The following is a 12,549-nucleotide window of genomic DNA, read 5'->3' as shown; positions in this document are numbered from 1 at the left end:
AACTAGATTCACTTTCCTATCAGAAAAGTTACTGTTAAAGAAAATTCAAGCACTTTTACTGTCCTAAAAGGTGATGACAGACACAAAAAAAAATTTTAAAAAAACACACATCATTGTAAAATCAATACATTCATCGCTTCCCTCAGAATCTAAAAAAAAAAATTGGAAGTCACTCTGCTAAACAGTAGGTTACAAGTGGGTGACTGTTATGGATAGTGTTAAATTTGAATTCAATGATATAATATCATACTATACGAAAAACGATTTTAAGTGGAGACGATTTGTCAGCCTACGATATTGTATACTATATTTATATTGATATTATTAAATATTATTAATACCGTAGCCGGTTAAGTTGAATTATTATTATTTGTTTATTATCGTATTTGTATATGATAATATATTTTAACCAAAAAAATATAACTTCTCAAACACTGTGTCTATTGGCACTGGCGGGAGAATGTATTAGAATGTCTATAAACTTGCGGACCAGTTTGTATAGTTAAATTTGGCATGCGAACTATAATTGAAATAGAAAACCAGAATAGGTGCATTGCAGATCACAAAGATTTCTGTAAATACGATTTATGAATATACCGTATAGGTATACTGAGTACTTCTATAATAATATATAAGTTCTTTGGATTTATCATAGTAAATAATATATTTTATGATATCTATGGCAATCGCCAATTGTCGAAATTCGTCGGCGACGGTTAACAATTCTAATAATTTCAGCAATACTATTGTATTATAAATTATTATTAATTCGCAAATTTCGTTTGATCAGGTTATTTTCATAAAATATTTCGATACTTTCAAGTTTCAGCTCATCGGAGTGAGATGATTAGATAAAGATGGATGAAGATAGCTGTTTCTTCGGCGATGGCGGCACTCTAGCTACGTTTCACCGGAAGAGTAGATGTTTACGAGTAAGTTTGTTTTCATATTATTACCTACTATTTTACATTTACTTTTTAGACTTAAATTAAATATTTATTGCAAGGACAATCTGTTAACTAGGTGACGTAGAAGCATTTATAAGTTTAATCCCAATAGCGCAATGTATAAAATACGCGAGACCGTCTTCGTTTCACCACGCCAAGTTTAATACGCACCTTTTTGCATGTTATACTATACGCCGGGTATTACCTTAGGTTTGCGCGAAGTATTTAAAACAATATAATGTTATTAATCTTTATATTTTATATTTTTATATAATACAATATATTTTAGATATTTTTTTAGTTAATAATCGTGTAAATAATTTGATTAAACAATAAGGTACTTACCTACTCATCACTAGTATCAATTTTATTATATTACGTGTAAAATCACCAACACAAGGTGCAGACTGCGTTTAAAAAATTAAAAACATAAAATAAAATATAAAATAATGTTGTAGTGGAAGCTGGAAACTGTAGTTTATTTTAATTTATAAACCAATTAATGTAACCGAGAATGTAACTATTAAATTCATCATTAAATGATTATTCAGAGATCACTTTGGGATAAATGTAAATTATATTAAAAATAATTAAAAAACATTTTGTGAAAGGAACAAGATTACTGCTAATATTTAAGTCTTAATTATTATTAACAAATAAATACAAATAATAGATTTTTTAATAGCTTTTTACAATTAACATTCAGTGTAAATATAGTTTCTGATCGACTTACCAATATGTAATAAACCTATATGTAATAAAATAATTATTCATATCAAATAATCCTAACAATTTAATGCAAGGATTCTCATAAATTGATCTTACAGCAGCCTTAAAACACCAAAAATACATTTGTACATCATTTACAAAATTTATACTAAATACCTACAATTAAATTAAACTAAAAATAAACATATGATTACATACTGAGTTCCTATAATATAATATTATATATGAAAATTAAATCTTTATTACGAATACTTATCGTTTATACAGACCACAAGAAAAAATAATTAAAAATATTTAAAAAAAAAAAACACACATCATTGTAAAAATATAGTTGGTATTATAGTATTTGATGAATTTACTGTATACGTTTATGGCTTTATGTTAACTCTAAAATCCAGTAATCACATTTTTATTTAATAATTCATAAAATACAATATGCTCTTATAAAAATATTGTTGTGCTTCTGATATCTATTCACCACCTTAATCAATAATTAAATTGATAAACGAAAATAATAATTTAAATAATACCTATATCATATTATTATAATTCAAATTCAAAATTATAAACTATTTAGGTTTATTGTCATATCAAATTTCAATGAACAAATTGGTCCTTAACACAGAACTCTTTGATATAAAAAGTTGCATTATATTATATCCGTGGATTCATCATATTGACGTACCTAGTATAATATCTATCATTTATTTATTTAATCTATGGCAAATCTCAAAGTCGTTGCAGAAGACACAGTCGATTAAAAATTCTAAAATTTCAATAAGCAAAGAAGATATGAGCAAAAAACTTACTGCGTTTCGTATAATTTTATTTTTTATAAATCACAATATTCTAAGTTCTGGCTGTATTCTAAAGCGTTTCCTCATATTCCGCCGAAAGAGTCGATAATATTAAAGTAAGTTTGTTTTTATAATATTTTGGGACTTAAATTTACTTTTAAGACTTAAAACAAATAATTAATGTCACGAAAAATGCGCTATCCAAGTGTTGTAGGCGCATATTTTAGTTCCGGACTAGAAATGTATAAAATACGCGAGATATAAACGCCGTCGTCGTTTTTCCAGTCCCTGTTTGTAGAACAATTAAAATTAATAGGTGCATACCTATACAGGGTACTTAATATAAATATATAAATATTTTGGTTTAATTTATAGAAATATATGTTATGACTTATAACTGATAATAGTCATAAGATACAATTTTAATTAATAACTGGTAATTTTTTTTCCAAATACAACGTTATAAGTTATAGGTAACTATTAATTTAGTGTCACATACTTAACTTCTATTGTTCACCTAATATCTATATTCTATACCATAGGGATTAGGGATGTATAACCGGTTGATACCGAGTTGCGGTCAAGATTATAACAGGTAAAAAAAAAAATCCGAGTTGCGGTCGGGATCAAAACATATCAAAATATCAAAATATCAAAATAAATATCAAAATAGGTAAAAATCCTAGTTGCGGTGAAAAAATATGATTAATAATTATTATGTTTTTAATATTGACATAGTTACATATTATTATGCTAAATACAAAAATGAAACGGTCAAAATACGTTACGTCAAAATACAAATTTATAGTTAGTTTATAGTTACACTTACACATTAAATTATAATATAGTCACATTTTAAAATACAAAACACACATTCAACGAATAAAATTAATACATTTATAATATTAAACCGGTTCATATTTGTATGATACACATTTCATCGAAAATTGGATAAGAGCTCATCGGATAATCGATAACCGGATACTGACCGCAATTAAGACGTTAATTTTACCTTCAATATTATTAAGACCGCAATTCGTCTATTGCGACCGCAACTCGGACAATACCGTATAACCAGGTACACATAAAAGTATATTCACGGAATGGTCAATTGCCTATCCTGACGTGTGCGCACTTATGAATAATATACCTACTCATATACTCGTATAGGTATATAAATATACCTATATAAATAGTGTAATACTACATACTCGAATGTGTTACCTATTATGTCCCTAAGAGTTTAATAGTTATTATTATATTTATTTATTTTTTAAATATAGGTAGGTACATTACAAGACTCTAATTAAAATCACATTTTTTTTTTATTTTTTTGAACACAATGTTTTAAAAATTATTAATTAATATATAATTTATTAGTATAGTACTAAATAAATTAATGAAATAAAACAAACACAACTACTATAATTATTAATAATAATAATATATCCACGTATAAATTATTAAAATACACAACGAAAAACGATTCTGAGCAAAGATATCGTTAACTAATAAATAATATTGAGATTAAAGTAATTTATTTTTTCGGTAGAAAATCGGTATAAATATGAATTATAAATATTTTTAGATTCTGAGTGAAACGATGAATGTATTGATTTTACAATGATGTGTGTTTTTTTTTTTATTTTTTTTTTATTTTTTTTTTTATTTTTTTATTTTTGTGTCTGTGTACACGATAAGTAGTCGAAATAATGCTTCGATTTTCGACTTCAGTATCTTGTTCGATGGGAAAGTGAATATCGTTGGTGCATTGGGGAGGTCAAAATTTTAATTTCCCAGTAGTTTTCAAAAGCGATGTGAAAAACAAAAGAAAAATTAAGGAAAAACGGGAATTTTTACGCAAAATCGATTTTTAACAAAATCGATTTTGGTTATTGGTGTAACTCTAAAACAAATGACCGTAGATGCATGATATTTTCACTGGTTGTTTATATTTGCATTTTCTATACACAATACAATTTTGAAAATAATTTGACTTTTTTTGAACTGTTTACGGACATTGTCAGTTTTCAGTTTTTTTAAATTTTTTTTCTATAAATATCAATAAAATTTTATTTGTTGGGTAAAAAAGCTTGAAAATTTAATAGAAGGCTCCTAGGTTATTGTTTCAAAGGCAGATGAAAAAAATTAAAAATCCTTAGTCACAGTTTTTTTTTATACACGTTTAAAGTTCAAATCTTGAAAAAATACGGAAAAATCACGAAAATTTGCAAATTATTTTGAGTTAGAAATTCATAAAAAATTTTCTTTTTAAATCTAAGATTTTAAAATCTAATACAAGATTCCTCATAAGTTTGTCTAACTTTATCAAAAAAAAAATTTCTACAAGAAAGTCAAATTAAATTTTTATGAGCGTTTTAAATTCATATTTTTACAACATTAGATATTCACTCGATTTCTCATGACCGATTTCCTTATTTTCTTGTAATTCAAAAACGAATAACTGTAGATACATGAAAATTTCACTGAATGTTTATATTAGCATTTCCTATACACCATACAATTTTGAAAATATTTTGACACTTTTTGAGCTGTTTACGGGCATTTTCAGTTTTCAATTTTTTTAGTTTTTTTTTCTATAAATATCAATAAAGTTTTATCTGTTGGGCCAAAAAGTGTAAAAATTTAATACAAGACTCCTGATATATTTTTACAATAGCAGTTGAAAAATATTGAAAATACATAGGCACAGTTTTTTTTTATAAGCATTTAAAGATCAAATTTGGACAGAATTTATCAAAATCTCGAAAATTATCAACCATTGTAATTAATAAATTATAAAATGTTCAGTTTTTATAGCTAAGGATTGAAAATTTAAAACAAGATTCCATGTAAATAGATAATTCGGTTACCAAAAAATCTAAAAAATACACAAGCACAGTTTATTTGTATAGTCATTTTAAGTTCAAATTTGGACGAAATTACATAAAAACCTAGAATAACTATTTTAGTTATTTTGTTGTGATTGTATAATATTATTCGTGGGCACTTGAAACTTCTAATTTGTAATATTTTCATCGATATATTATGATGATAGTATCACGGTTTGTTGTTGATGTATAACGCGTTATATGTACCTAATGGATATTGTGATATGATTAATTTGGAATTTATTATAGGTCAATTTTTTTTTTAATACCATAGATAAGTGTATAATATGTCTTATACCTAGACTGACATATCGTCTCCACTCAGAATCGTTTTTCTTATACAATGATATATCATTGAATTCAAATTTAATACCATCCATTATACAGTGACCCACTTGTAACCTACAGTACAGCAGAGCGACATCCACTGGCCCACCTTTTTTTTTATTTTCATACCATGACGCCTGTGTGAAAAATTGTTTATATTAAGTGTTGAAGATGTTAGATTTGGGTTCGGCTGATTGTCCACCCCCTCACTCTTCCGCATCAATGCATCAGAAATTATTATTTATAATATTTAAATATAAACTGCATTTTCTGAATTTTCTAAAACATTGCTTTCCAAGCAAAGAATTCGTTTCATATATTATCAACGAATTGAAAAATGAAATTAGAACATTTATATGGGATAAAGTCAATTTATAAAAAACTTATTAGAAAAAAATTAAATACAATTAAATAAAGGTAATTTTTTTTCTTATATTTCTATTTTTTTACGTACCCATTATGTTCGATACTATAACTTCAGTCTTCAGTTATAGAAAACAACATTTGCCTATATGGAATTACTGTCGAATTTTTTTATTTTAAAATATTAAATAGCATCTGATCGACTGATGTGCTATAATGAAACTCAAAATATAACGAATACACTACCTATACACTTATCTAAATTCTATTTTATATTCGTTTAAATTGGACTTTTAATTTTTCTGGCCATTTTATTAAGCTTTGTAATATAAGTGCATTAAATCGTATTTTTAAGGCATTTTTCTTATTCTTAATGCATTTAAATCCACGTCCTATTTATAACTTAACGTTATTTTGTATATACCAATCGATTAGTGTACACAATAAAAAATATAATATTATTGATGGGTTAATAAGTTGATAACTATTATGTAGGTAGTACAGTTTTGTACGTTCAATGTATCGTTCTTAATTCATAAAGTAGCTAAATGAGTCAAATGATTTTGTCAACGGGTGGGGGGGGGGGGAGGATATGGCTGATTTTTTAACATGAACTATTTCAAGGGCTCTTAATGGGCGCACTACTCTAAGGAAGAGTGACACAATTTCATAAGGGGGGGGGGGGGGGGCGTGAAAATGTTTAAAAAAAAACACGAATTTATTTAGTTATTTTGTTATTTAGGTAATACATATTAATTAATAGGTATTTCTTAATTTTTTTTATTATTTTATTTGAAACATGATTTTTAAATATTAGGATCAATAAAACTATTCTTATATAATTACTATTTTATATCAATTAGAATTAATTTGTTTATAAACCAAGTAATAAATAAATGGTTACCAAGTAAAAAAACCGTTATCTATATAATAAATTTGAATTCAATTTACCGCATTTGCGTCTAGTAGAAACAAATAAATGTTTTTTTGAAGATAATGTAAAAATATCCATCATCCATCGGTTAGGACCATATATATATTTTCCATGATTAGGACGGTGAGGTTATAATTATAAATAATCTATGGCAAATGACAATCGTCTGAGACGAACAGCGATTCCAATACGTACTCACATATTTCGTTCCATTCTGGTTATTATACTAGGTGCCTATTTTTATAAATGTCATTAATCTCAATACTTCCAGACTGAACTTTTGGATCGGAGATATGAAGACGCGCGCTGATCGATCGATATGTTACCTAGGTATATCACATTCTTTAATTTAAATTCTGGTAGTCGAGTATTGGACAAGTACCAACGTAACTTATAATTCGTATCGTAATTTAATTAGGTACTAAAGAAATATAATTTCCCCAGCGGTGCTGTTTCTTCGACGACAGCGTGTGCTGCAGTACAGTTAGGTTTCACTGGAAGAGTCGATGTTTATGCGTAAGTTTGTTTTTATATTATTTTGGTCTTACATTTACTTTTTAGACTTGAATTAAATATTTATTGTCGCGGAAAATCTGTTAACGTAGAAGTAACGTAGAAGCATATATGTTTACTACTGCCTACCAAAGGCGCAATGTATAATAATAATAAATTATACGCCAGTCCGAACAATCCAAACGCTGTCTTACTCGTAGTCGAGTTCTAGTTGATAACTGACTTGTGAATAAATGTAATTTTTGTTAGGTATAAAAATAAAACTAATAAATCCTTGAATACAACATTTAAAAATACAAACTCTGTGTAATAAAAATTAATATTAGGTATTTATTGGTAGGTTTATATAATATCTGTAGACTGTAACGCATAGGTCATTAGAATATTGTAGAACATTTTAAAGCATAAAATGCGTGTTATTTCAGAAATGGTATTCGTCAGTGAACATTTTCAAACTGGGAAAAATATATCATAAACAGATTGAAATGTGTGAACGTTTCAGTGTTTCGAAGACTTAGTTTCGTAGCAGATTTTGATTCCGTCACGGAGTATGTACTTTCTTATTTCTCAGTAGGTTTTTTTTTATTATAGTTAATTGATCAGGGGATGTATTGCCCGTATAAGCCCGAAAATTTTCAATATTTCTATTGTAACTATACTGGTATAACACTATTCGGGCTATCAATAAAGTCGTGTTCAAAATTAGATAATTGGTGAGGTATGATATTTTTTTAAGCAATTCTTTCGAGTAGGGAATTCGCTCAATGATATTTAAATATTTTCACCGATAATCAAGTACGATGACTTGTAGGTAACTAGAGACTGATTGAATAGGAATTAGGAAGTGTGTGATATGGCGAAGATAAGGAAATGGGTCAACAGGATTTCAGAATGTTTGGTGTATGAAAGGGAAAGATGAAAAAGAAATGTAAGGTTAGGGTAGGTAAGTGGAGTGAGAGTAGCAGATATGAGGATAATAAGTAACGTGTTAAGGTACAAAAGAGGATAGAATAAGGAATTAATTAATTAAGGGTAGTGTAGGGTAGTGTACATATTGTAGTGAAAACAAGAGAGAATAGGTTTAAGTGGTTCGGTCACTGTATGATAAGAGATAGTGAGAGTGGCTATAGAAGTTAATTTAGGGGAGAAATGATGGACGAGAAGACTGAAGAAGAGATGGATAGACAGAATACCGATCATATGGAGGTGTGGAATGAGAGTGGCTGAACCTGTATATAGCTGTGAGAGACGGGGGAAGAAAAAGTGTAAAGGTAGAATAGTTATGTTAACAATGCCGAATACGTAGGTAAAGATCTTGAATTGCAAATGCCCTATTGACTCTTTGGCTTCAATTAACCATAGGTTTACCTAACTAACCTTCTTATGACTCATTAGGACGCTTTGAATAAAAAGATCCTGAGTTGCAGGCTGCCGAACTTAAGTGTTTGATTATCAAGTTGATCCTTTGATTGTTGACACCTTAATCCATGCTATGGATGAAGCCCATAGATAATAAATAGGGCTCGGATTTATATGTATTATAAAAAAAAAAAAAATTATAATAATAATTAATTATAGGTATAATAGAATGAAATAAAAAATGTATATTTACCTTAATATTTTGATTACAATTAATAACATTCATTTTCAAATTTTCGAATTCAAAAGATCGCCGATCTTGTAGTAAAATGTTTATAATAATTAATAATAAAATAAAATGTAATAAAAATTATTTATTTATTTAGTTATCTAATTATCTTGATTACAGTTATAATAATAACATGCACTTTAAAATTTTCGAATTCAAAAGTTCGTCGATATAATATATAGTCATGATAACCTTTCAATAATTCTGAACTCTGAAGAAAAGACATTAAAACAGTATAATTGTCTAAATATGTGAGAACAAATTGAATAGTTGTGAAATATGTAATAACATGTATTTATGACAAAATATGTAAACATATGTAAAATCAAATATAGCTCGTTTTATCAAAAATCTTGTGAAACAAATTTATCACTTGCCGAAATTAGTTTATCATGTCGCAGAGAAAATATGTATTTACATATAAATCCGAGCCCTAATAATAAAGATATGGATAGTCCACGCCTATGTTAAATACAATTAAATCTTTATTATCTATGATGGAGCCATACCCAGCTCACTCGTGTAAACTTGTTGCCGGTTGGGATGTCAGCGCACTATTTGTTTTCCATCTTTGACCCACGCGTAGCATACCAAATGTACGATTAAGAAAACACTAAAATGATTGGGTCAGAGAGAGAAATAAATGGCGCGCTAAAAATCTGACATCCTCTTAGTGTTATCAAGTTGAAGAAGCAGTTGATTGTTGACAATTTGACATTTAACATTAATTATGGTAGGTATTATGATTCGAAGTAAAAGTAATTAGCAGGGCTGTGAATTTAATGCAATGAAAAAGTGTTAAATATTTGCCTGCATGAATGCACTAAAAACAGGCAAATATATGCACTGAAATATTCAAAAATATGCACTTAAAATTCAAAAAAATACTGAATGAAAACGTTTTTATTAAAATTTTTTTAAATTAATAAATTATAATTCAAATTGGTTTACAAAAAAAATTCTTTATTCACACACTTGGTAGGTAGGCATGTAGGTAGGTAACGGATGAACCGAAAATATAAAAACATTTTAAGAAAATAAGCATAAATACGAAGAAATCATGAAAACATGCAATTATATTAACTAACCAAAAAAAAAAATCATATTGGTAACGGTGTTGTAATAATAGGGATCTCCCAAAAAAAATACGTACCAATAGTTCAAACAAATCATAAAAGCCAACTGTAATAAATATTAATTTATGAAAAAGTATATTAAAAAGCATTAGTATCATAAATGAAACAAAACTATAAACTATGGACCGTGACATAATATAGGTATTTCTATATTTTTAGCTCCATAATTTCTGTTAAAATATTAGGAAAATGTATTAAGTACCGTAAAAGTGCTAAATTTGAGCTATTACTTAAAATATTATATTCATAACAAATTATCATAGACCGTCAGGTACTGTTATTCCACATACTTATTATAGTTTAATTTATCTACAACATTCTAGTAGAGTCTGATAAAATTTGGTTCCACGACTTTGATCATACAAACTTTAAATACTAAACTATGGGTCTGAAATTTAGTTTATATAGATCTAAATAATCCAAAACATATATTGCTTCAAAATATAAAAATAAAGTGTCTTGTATTGTAGTAGGTAGGTAACATTCAAAAAAAAAACTAAAAAAAATCATACTTGAAATCTATGTATAATATACATATATTGTAATAAATGTTCAAATATTTACTATAGTAGGTACATTATAAAAAATTAACTTAAGTTCAATATAATACATTATAACATGTGTTCAAATAAACATTTCATACCAAAAGTTTTGTTAATTCACACAGTCTCTCTTCAATTTTAAATTTTTCTTCAAATTATCTACAAAATATAAATGCTTAGTAACTTGGAAGACTTGATTAAGTATTTAATCATTTATCTAAAAGAGATGTGCCGGGTCGCCACATTACTATATCGAGGGGCCATGGTGCAAGCGTCGTCCATCAATATCATAATATATATTATATTAGAAATACAAACTTAATATTTCACTAACAGTAAATATTATAAAATAATTTTAGGAAAGGTACTATACTCATATTATATTATGATTGTATTAGTTACAAACTCTTGAATTAAGTGTTATGTTTGAGGATTTAATTAATTTCCTATAAGGAAATGCCTCAAGGTTGCCTCAGTAAGTCGTTAGTAAGTATGGTAGTTAAAGTGCCGTCCACCAATAAAGTACCCGAAAAAAAAACGATTAATTCAAATATAGAAGGTACTTATATCATATACTTTTATCAAAGTATGATTGTGTTAGCCACAGTCTTGTGTAAATTATATTGTCTTATGTTTTCCCAATCTAATAATACAAAATACTAAAAATTAATGAAATCACAAATATTAGTACAATAGAGAGACTGTGCATTGATTTACAAATTTGTCTTAAATTTACTTTTTGCATAGAGAATAATATGAAGGTGGGCTGGGCTTTTAATATCAGACTATGGGGGACAGGTCTGGGATTTCATATTATGCATTTGTGGACACTGGACGACCAAAAGGACCATCCTCCATAGCATGTTTCAATAAGTCCAAAATAAAATTAGTTGAATACGTTATAAAGTTGCTCCCATGCTCGACATTATCCTGGTATTTTTAAAAAAATCATTAAAAATGTTGTTTTAAAAAAAACCTTTCATGTGCATGTGTTGTCTCCAAGTGTGTGTTGTGAGAGGCTAGATGCTGATAAATCGCTTTTATATGCTTCAAATTGTTTACACGAGTGAGCTGGGTATGGCTCCATCATAGATAATAAAGATATAACATAATGGTCTTATCAGCGGTCTTCGAGGGGAACATTTGAGGCCAAATAAAGTATATCTATATCAAGTATCGACTATCAATATAGTTATATTGGCCTCAATTGCCTTCCGCGGGAACGCGGCCTCAAATGTATTTAACATAGGCGTGGACTATCCATATATTTATTATCTATGGGCTTCGTCCATAGCATGGATTAAGGTGTTAACAGTCAAAGGATCGACTTGATAATCAAACACTTAAGTTCAGCAAACTGCAAATCATGATATTTTTATTCAAAGTGTCCTAATAAGTCGTAAGAAAGTTAGTTAGGTAAACCTATGGTTAGTTGAAGCTATGGTGATGATAGAAGACTATCATCACTGGTCGTGAGCTTTGCGATGATCTTTTCCTACTAACTATCAAGGTATTCGATATTGTAAACATAACAATGAAAGAAAATATTTAAATATTATTAATTTGGTTAGGTTGGGTTAGGTTAAGATAGGGCAGGAAATGAGATGTTAACTAATTATCATAGTTTTTAACACGGTCTTAAAGACTGTCAGCAAGAGTTGTACCAGTATAGTTATTAAAAACTTAAATACAGCCAATATTAAATAATGATTTTTTTTACCA

The sequence above is a fragment of the Metopolophium dirhodum genome, chromosome 8, assembly GCF_019925205.1.
Source record: "Metopolophium dirhodum isolate CAU chromosome 8, ASM1992520v1, whole genome shotgun sequence".
Taxonomy (NCBI): Eukaryota; Metazoa; Arthropoda; class Insecta; order Hemiptera; family Aphididae; genus Metopolophium; species Metopolophium dirhodum.
Note: the sequence above shows the minus strand (reverse complement) of the source record.